Source organism: Primulina eburnea, chromosome 1, assembly GCF_022965805.1.
Source record: "Primulina eburnea isolate SZY01 chromosome 1, ASM2296580v1, whole genome shotgun sequence".
Taxonomy (NCBI): domain Eukaryota; kingdom Viridiplantae; phylum Streptophyta; class Magnoliopsida; order Lamiales; family Gesneriaceae; genus Primulina; species Primulina eburnea.
This window is the reverse complement of record NC_133101.1, coordinates 48,728,058-48,738,056: the sequence shown is the minus strand read 5'-3', so window position 1 is coordinate 48,738,056 and position 9,999 is coordinate 48,728,058. Positions and strand designations below refer to the sequence as shown.

General features: G+C 38.0%; 1 long non-coding RNA gene across 1 annotated transcript; it reads right to left on the bottom strand.

Moving 5' to 3' along the window:
* Window positions 1–282: 282 nt before the first annotated feature.
* On the bottom strand, window positions 283–6,604 carry LOC140830219 (uncharacterized). Its single transcript, XR_012117604.1, has 2 exons — window positions 4,896–6,604; window positions 283–4,761 (listed from the first exon to the last, which is right to left on the bottom strand). It is a non-coding gene; the product is annotated as an uncharacterized lncRNA (long non-coding RNA).
* Between the last annotated feature and the right edge of the window lie 3,395 nt (window positions 6,605–9,999).

The following is a 9,999-nucleotide window of genomic DNA, read 5'->3' as shown; positions in this document are numbered from 1 at the left end:
AATAATCTGTGGATTTATATGCATTATTGAGTTCGCATTCATATTGAGTCATGACTCTGTGGTTTCTGAGATTTTTGTTTACTTTTGGATGAGTTATTTAGACATCAGAGCCGAGGAAATTTTAGCGTCACACCTCTGATGACAAGCGGAAGGGCCGAGCAGTTCTGCAAACTGACACCCCTGACGCAGATGTGCAGGACCGATGGCGTATTTGACACGTCACATCCTGGCACATGTGGCCACAGTTATTGCTATCGTTTAATTGGATCCAGTTGGATATCCGAGTTTATTTGGTACCCTAGATGCATTTCATTACATTGATTTCATTATATGCCATTTATGTAATGTAGTAATTTATTTGATCTTCGTACTAGGGTTTGACCCATGTCCCTCGGGGATGCTGTGGTTTGTTCTATGATTCTATATCATTTATATAGGTAGTTCTGATGCAGCTAGCGGAGCGTCTGTCAGTGGAGCCCAGTGAGTCGATTTGAATTGGGAGTCCCCAGATATTTATACTCCTCATGTATTTGTATGATTGTATAATTGAGTGTTGGATTTTATTTGGTTTGATCGAGCCGGCCGGCTCTGAATGCGATTGGTATTCTTTTTGATTTATTGGAGTTTATTTTCGAATATAAACGTTTTGTTGTGTTGTTTTGATTTTTTGGTATGCCCTATTTACGAGAAGGTCATGCCGAAATTTTTTTAGGCCTAAAAATGGAAAAATTTTATTCGTTTTCACTATTTACGCTAATAAATTTTGGTTGTTTGATAATTATAAATTAATCAAGAGCAGGAGCCCTCACAGTTGGTATCAGAGCGTAAGTTAGAGTCTAGGACACTCAAGTTAAGACACAAATAAAATGATTGCGTATTTGATTTACTACTTGCTCTTATTTGATTTGCTTGCTATGTTTATTTAACTTAATTGAGTTAGAGCTGGAAGTGAAGTAAGTTTGACACGTAATTTATTATTTCTTAGTGGACTAAGTTTTAACTTTTCTTGAAACTTTTGAGTGCTTATTATTATTTCTGTCTGTGGTGTAATCCTTGTTTCTTGTAAAATGGCACCTGGAGGAAGAGGCAGAAAGGGGAAAAAAGTTACTCAAGAGTCCGAAGCTCAGAATATTGGATTAAGTTATGGTATTCACATGGTATTGGAAGAGGTAGACGTGACCGCCTTAGAAGAAGTGAAACTCGAAACGTGAATACAAAGGTGGAACATGAGCCATCAATCCGTCCAGAAAGGTATGTGGCAAGAAATGCTGAAGTTCATCGTGAGGTTCAACAATTGACCCAAAGAATGAGACAAATGGAGTTGGTGATTGCTATATTGCAAGATATGCGTCCTCCAAAGTTATTTGGAAATCAAGGTGATGAAAAGGCAACAGTGTGGCTGAAGACCATGAACTATTTAGTTAATTTGGTGGAGTACACTCTAGAGTTAAGACTCAAGTTAGTTGTTTACCAACTCAAGGATCGAGCACAATTGTAGTGGGAAACTACAGAGGAAGCACCTAGGGAATATGGTCAGATAATTTCTTGGGAGGTATTCCGTACTCATTTTATTCGAAAATACTCACCTCCATCTTATTATTCTACTAAGGAAGCCGAGTTCAATCAGTTGGTTCATGAGAATATGTCAGTGTGAGAGTGTTTCTCTCAATTTTCTGCTCTTCTAGCTTATGTATCTCATTTTTCTAAAAGTGATTGATCCAAGCTGTCGCGTTTTATGCATAGGTTGAATCGGACGATACTTACTTTGGTTATAACTGGAGCACCAACTACTTATGCTGAAGCAGTAGATAAAGCAAAGAATATTGAGGCTAGTTTGCTTTGCAGAGGATTACAACAAGTTACATCTTTTACTTCCCAAGAGCTTGAAAGTAACATTCAGATGTCAAAGGGCATACCTTCCTACCAACCTCTGCAGTCATACCAGCCACCTAAGCAACAAAAAATTCAAAGCCAATGGAAAAAAATTTAAGAAGAAGTCTTATAGCAGTTCATCTAGTTCAGGCAGTACTCGGGGAGGAGGATCTTGTGGTTATATTTGAGATTCTTGTGGGAGATGTGGAGGTAGGCACCTTAATCCACCCCTGAGCCTTGTTTCTTCTCCTTCGTCCCCATCTTCTCAGCTATTGTTGCTGCCCAGCTCCGACCGAAAAAGCTTTTCCTAGATCTTCCTAAGCTAGTCTAGTAGCTCAGCTGCTGATTTGCGCAAGAATAAGTGAAAACCAAACTCGTTTGCACATCCAAATTTCTGCCTAGCTAGGGTGTGGAGGCATAAGGCTAGGGGGAGAAATGGTTTCTAATTTTCATAAAACGGATATATATACATACATGTATTTGTATTTTGTCTGTTGTGTAATTCAATATTTAGCAAAAATTCTAAAATGTGACCAGATCCAATTTATTTCAACACCGGTGTTCTATTAAACTTCAATATGTATTTTAATATCGTCTATAATTTCGATATTTTCTAATACATATTTTTAACACACAACTAAATTTATTTGGCTTAATTATTTTAATTCGCACTTTAAAATAATTATTTCTAATTATTATCAAATATTGGTTAATTAAATTCGGGATCTTACATTGATAACAAATTTAATCACAAAGTTCAGAACTATTTCACGAGACATCAAATACACACTAGCAGGGGTAGATACAGACCGTATCCAATAACAAGGTAGTAGAAATCTCATGCTCACCGATAAATGCAATAGATAAAAATGAATGAGATGCTCATGTGTCTATCAATATACGTGCAAAGAGATAAAAAAAAATAAAGCATTTACCTGCAATGACCCCTCTGGGAGTCTCGTGAGACTGGTCATGTGTCAAAGCATGTACTCTAGCTTGCTGAGGCAATGGAAAGTACTGCTGAGAAGACCCTCTCGGTTGCGGGTAGCTAGGCTATGGAGTAAATTGTCTAGGCACGGGGGCTAGGGGAAACTGGCTAAAATATGAGGACTGACATTATTGTCTTCCCGCATTAGGACAAGCTCTCGCATAATATCCCAGTAGACCACAAGTATGGTAGTTTCCCTGAAATCCTTTGCACTGAGCAGTAAGGTGTCTACCTCCACATCTCTCACAAGAATCTCGAACATAACCACCAGATTCTCCTCCACGATTACTGTCTGAACTAGATGAACAGTTGTAAGACTTCTTCTTAAATTGTTTTCCCTTGGCCTTGAATTTATGTTGCTTAGGTGGCTGGTATGACTGGGGAGGCTGGCAGGGAGATATGCCCAATGGCATCTGAATGTTACTCTTGGACCCTTAGAAAGTAAAAGATGTAATTTGTTGTGATCATCCCCAAAGCAAACTAGCCTCATTATTCTTAGCTTTCTCTACTGATTCAACATAAGTAGGTACTCCAGTCATAACCAAAGTATGTGTCGTCCGATTCAACCTATGCATAAAACGCGACAGCTTGGATCGATCACTATTAGAAACATGAGCTATATAAGTTAGAAGAGCAGAAGATTGAGAGGCATACTCTCCCACTGACATAGTCCCCTGAACCAACTGATTGAACTCGGCTTCCTTAACAAAATAATAAGTTGAAGGTAAGTATTCTTGATTAAAATGAATACAGAATACCTCCAAATAAATTATCTGATTATATTCCTTGAGCGCTTCCTCTGTAGCTTCCCACCACAATTGTGCTCGATCCTTGAGTTGGTAAATAGCTAACCTGAGTCTCAACTCTAGAGTGTACTCCACCAAATTAAATAAATAGTTCATGCTCTTCAGTCACGCTATTGCCTTTTCGCCACCTTCATTTCCAAATAACTTTGGAGGACGTATGTCTTGGAATTAGCAATCACTAACTTCATTTCTCTTATTCTTTGGGTCAACTGTTGAATCTCACGAACAACTTCCACATTTCTTGCCACATGTCTTTATGGACAGATTGGTGGCTTCTGTTCCACCTCTACCTCAATGTTCACATTTCGAGTTACCCTTCCTCTAAGGCAGCCACATCTACCTCTGCCAATGCCATCACTTACTCCAAAATTCTGAGCTGCAGACTCTTGAATTACTTATTTCCCCTTTTTGCATCTTCCTCCGAGTGTCATTCTACAAGACACAAGGAATACACCACAAGCAGAAATAATAATAAGCACTAAAAAGTTTCAGAGAAAGTTAAAACTTAGTCAACTAAGAAATAATAAACTAAGTGTCAAACTTACTTCACTATCAGCTCTAACTCAGCTAAGTTAAATAAACATAACAAGTAAATCGAATAAGTGCAAGTTGTAAATCAAATACACAATCATTTTATTTGTGTCTAAACTCGAGTATCCTAAATTCTAATTCGAGCATACCCCAATTACGCTCGGTACCAACTGCGAGGGTCGTGCTCCTGATTAGTTTTTAATTATCAAACAACCAAAATTTATTAGCGAAAACGAATAATTTTTTTCTATTTTTGGACCTATAGACATTTCGGCATTACATCCCTGTAAATAGGACATACCAAAAAAGCAAAACAACTCAACAAAACATTTAAAATAGAGTCCAATAAACCAAAAGAATACCAATCGCATGCGAATCCAACCAAGCTCGATCGAACCAAATAAAATCCAACACTCAAGTATACAACCATACAATTATACGAAGCATCTCCTTGGCAATTGAATCAATATATAGAACAAATATCTGAGGACTCCAAACTCAAACTGACTTGCTGGGCTCCAATGGCAGATGCTACCCCAGCTGCTTCATAATCACCTGTATAATCTACTATGCAATCACAGAACAAACCACTGCAGCCCCGAGGGATAGGAGCCGAACCCCAATATGAGGATCAAATAAATTATAGCATGTATAAATGATATGTAACGAATTAATGCAATGAAATACATGTAGATTACCAAATTATCTCAGATATCAAACTGGATCCATTGAAACGATAGCAATAACTGTGGCCACATGTACCAGGTGTGACGTGTCAAATATGCCCTCGATCTTGCACATCTGCGTCAGAGGTGTCAGTCTGCAGAACTGTTCGGCCCTTCTGCTAGTCATCAGAGATGTGACGCTAAAACGCCATCGGGTCCGATGTCTAAATAACTCATCCAAAAGTAAACAGAAATCTCGGAAACAACGGAGTCATGGCTTAATATTAATGCTTGTTCAACAATGTATATAAATCCACAAATTATTCAAATATATTTAAAATCATGTTTTATTTTAAGAAATTAGGAATAATCTTATAATGCATTCAAATAACACAAAGAGCACCTAATCACATAATTCACGTAAAACCAGTCAATTCACAAATTAAATTACACGTCATTATAAACGCTATAAGGAATAGATCAATCAGTACCTTAACATTCAAATTAAATTACCACAACAATTTAAGAAATCTTTAACGCTTCCTGGTTACCAAAACAAGTGGCAAATAATTTATTTCCATCAAATAATTACTAAACTCTCAGCCAAATACAAGTTATCATTTTCAGTTTGTATCTAAGATCAGTTTAAAGGTCATAACTCCTCCAAAACTTAACGAAAATGTACTTATCATACATGGCTGGATCCCTATCTCAAAATCCCATATTTCATCAAAAGACATCAACAGGAAATTTGATCATCTTGACATGTTCAAACACCCAAAAACATAAACCATGAAAATTACATTCTGTTACAGTTACAGATTCGGCACCTAAGAGCATAAAATTCTTATCTAACTCATTTTTAACTTAAATCAATATACGCCAATGGAAAATGAAAGAATACTCAAATATCTAAGTTTGTCCAGAAGTTAATGTATTTAGAATCTCAATAGATTATTCCCAGAATTTACGAGAACACGTTGCAACTAACGAAAATCACGGACATAATCTGCAACTGAGCAGTTCCAATAAAACAAGCATAACTAGTTCAATTCATAATAGAATTTTATGATTCTTGTTTCATTTCGAATCCAACACATGGCTCTACAACTTTCATTTGAACCAAAAGTCCACTAGCCGCGTGCACAAAGGTCATATCCCCAAAATACAGTAGGCTTTGCTACTCACCTCAAATCCAGAATGTGGTTTTGACACATCTTAGTAGAAAATTCATATAAAATCTATTACTATCTGGAATTTGATTATTTCAATATAAAAGAAAGCCAACAAATAGCAGTACAACATCCATTGAATCATAACTACAGATTTGTAATGCATAATTCAAAGAAATCCAAAAATCAGACATGTAATCACAATATAATAACAGAACTAAAAAAATATAATTCCATGAACAAAAGTGAAACCCTAGGCTTAGATATCACCTTCAATCAACTCCTAAAAACTGAAATAGATATGAAAATGAGATCTTCAGCACTGTAGTACACAAGGAAAGAAAGAATAAAGGCTGGAAATCGAGCATATGCTCGGCGCAGCAGCTAGGCAGAAATTGGAGCTGCGCAAACGAGCTTGGTTTTCACTTGTTCTTCCGCCAATCAGCTGCAGAGCTACTAGAATAGCTTAGGAAGATCCAGGAGAAGCTTTTCCGGTCGGAATTGGGCAGCAACAATAGCTGAAAATATGGGTACGAAGGAAAAGAAACAAGGCGCAGAGGTGGAGGCGTAAGACTAAGGGGTGAAATATATGGTTTCACATATATATTATATATATATACATGTATTTGTGTTTTGTGTGTTGTGTAATTTAATATTTAGCAAAAAAGCTAAAATGTGATCCGATCTAATTATATCATCTCAAATACATTATACTAATTTAAATATTAATATATGTGAAAGTGAGCTCCGCTAGGTTCCCATTCCAAACATTGCAGCATTCTGAAATTATATCTAAAGTGAGTTCTGCTAGTTACTTCCTGAGAAAAAAAATAACACTAGGCTAGTGCATAGAGAGTTAGGAACAATTCTCAACGGGGCACCACTCCCGTGAGAAAAGCTCATTAACTCCGACGCCACACCAATATTGTATTATAAGCTTGTTTCATTGACAGTTTCTCTCAACCAATCCATCACTCCTGGAAAGAAATCCAAGAGTGAATGGAAGTAGGATCGATTCTCAACCGGGCAACCACTCCTCGGGAAAAAAGCTCACTAACTCCAACACAACAATGAAACAACCTTCAACGTGAATCAATCTCCTTGATTGATTTTCCATAAAAATCCTTTATCATCACCACTGCAGTGGCAACCAATGTAGGATCTGTTGGCAGTTGGCCTGCAACAAATAGTATTCAAAACGAGAAAACATAACGCATCCGCATGACAGGTAAATATGTAGAATTAATAAAAGCATCACTAGTTTTTTTTTAACATTACCATCTACTATTTCCTGCACGTCACCACTTATTTTTAAATATCTTGATAATAAATGAAGACAAACTGAATGCAAAAAAAAAAAACAGTTTTCTAGACATAAAAACAATAGAACTACAGATGAATTCATCGAGAATAAATGTAGGGCGATGCCTTATTCAACATAACTGATCATGGTTTTGCAGAGTCTTCACAGCCCACATGTCATGTTCCTAATTTCCACTTGTTGGTCCCACGTGCGGAATTTGAGATAATAAAACCAGAAAATAAAGAATAAACTGGACACCGAGATTTACGTGGAAAACCCCTAAAAATTATTAGGGTAAAAACCACGGGTAAGATGAAAAGAATTCCACTATGATATTTTGTGGTGTACAACTCACTCACTGTGTTTCCAAAGAGAACACACACTCTCTTAATACAGGAGAACAAAACACCTCACAAATATTATAGAACTAAGCACTCAAATGCTTATAAGATGAGAGAAAACTCGAAGAAGAGATAATTTCAGAATGAAGGAGGAGCTCTATTTATAGAGTCTCTTGATCGTGTGAACACGCGTTATCTGAAATTCCACGAAATTTCCTTGCCAACCCACGTTTATAATTCAACCCCCTTGATTTGAATTTTCGTTGCCAACATGCATTTAATGCATGTCTTCTGCCGACATTTCTCCCACTTGGAGATTTGATTGAGAATCAAACACATCTCCACACATCCTTTCAATCTTTCCATTACCTACTGCTTACGTTTCTGCTAGACCACTTGAGAATCTACACCACTCAAACTTTTCAATGTTTACTGGCTTGGTCAGAAAATCAGCTATGTTGTCCTTTGTATGGATCTTCTGCATATCCACGCTTCCTTCTTCTACTACTTCCCGCACAAAGTGAAATTGTACTCCTATGTGTTTCGTCCTGGAATGAAAGACTGGATTCCTTGCGATGTGCAAGGCACTCTGACTGTCACAAAACAAAGGAACATTATCTTGTTTGTGTTCAATATCCTCCAATAACCTTTTGATCCATATTGCCTCCTTGCAACCTTGAGTAGCTGCCATGTATTCTGCCTCTGTTGTAGATAACGCCACAACTTTCTGCAGTTTTGCAACCCAGCTTACTGCTCCCCTCGCAAGTGTAAACACATAACCAGTAGTAGATTTCCTCTTATCAGGATCACCTGCATAATCTGAATCGATATAGCCCTGAGTGTAAAATCTGATCCTCCATAACATAATGCAGCATTCGAGGTACCCTTAATGTATCTAAGGATCCTCTTAACAGTGCTCCAATGCTCTCGTCCAGGATTCACCATATACCGACTAACTGCTCCCACTGCTTGAGCAATGTCCGGTCATGTACAGATCATGGCGAACATCAAACTCCCCACTGCTGATGCATACGGTACTCGAGACATCTCCATCCTCTCTGCTTCACTGCTAGGACACATCTCGGAGGATAACTTGAAGTTAAAAGGAAGAGGGGTCGATATTGGCTTACTATCTTGCATGTTGAAGTGTTGCAAGACTTTCTGTAAATAATTTTTCTGGGAAAGCCAAATCTTTCTGTTACTTATATCTCGGTGAACTTGCATCCCTAGAATCTTGTTTGCTGGTCCCAAGTCCTTCATATCAAATTGCCTAGCCAACTATGCCTTCAATCCTTGGACCTGTTCTTTGTTGGAGCCTGCTACCAACATGTCGTCCACATACAACAGCAAAATGATATAATCATCACCAGACCTCTTGAAATACGTACAAGGGTCTACACTCAGTCTGTTGTATCCAAGGCTCATGATATAGGAATCAATTCTCTTGTACCAACACCTCGGCGCCTGTTTGAGACTGTACAGAGATTTCTTCAACCTGCAAACCAAGTTCTCTTTGCCTTTTTCTGCAAAACCTTCTGGCTGGAGCATATAGATTTCTTCTTCAAGATCTCTATGAAGAAATGTTGTTTTCACATCTAGTTGTTCTAGATGTAGGTCAAACACCGTACACAATGCCAACACCACTCTGACTGTTGTAAGCCGAACCACAGGAGAAAATATCACATTGAAGTCAATGCCTTCTTTCTAAGCATATCATTTTACCACCAATCTAGCACGATACCGCTCCACTTGGTTGCTGCCATCACGCTTGATCTTATAGACCCATCTGTTTCCAATGGCTTTCCTTCCTCGTGGTAGTGCCACAAGATCCCAAGTTTTATTTCTGTCTAATGCCTCCAACTCTTCTTGCATTGCTATCATCCACAAAGATACATCCGAGCTTTGAGTAGCCTCGTGGAAAATCGATGGCTTACCATCCTCTGATAATAGACAATATGCAATGTTGCTTTCAGTGACATAATCTGAAAGCCAACCTGGTGGTCTTTTGTCTCGAGTTGACTGCCTCACATTGGAAACCTCAGACTCAATATGCTCTTGTTCTTCGTGCTCTGGTACTGCTTCACAAGAAACTTGACCTTCGTCTGTCTTATTCTCCACCTGAAATATAGTAGTTTCTGAATTCAGTGTGCCTTTGTCTCCCTTTACTTTATCTTCCTTGACGATAACATTCCTACTGATGACAAGCTTGTGAACAGTAGGATCCCACAAGCGAAACCCCTTTACTCCATCAGCATAACCCAAGAAGATACATTTTCTGGATTTCGAATCCAACTTCGATATTTCTTGCTCATTGTACAGAA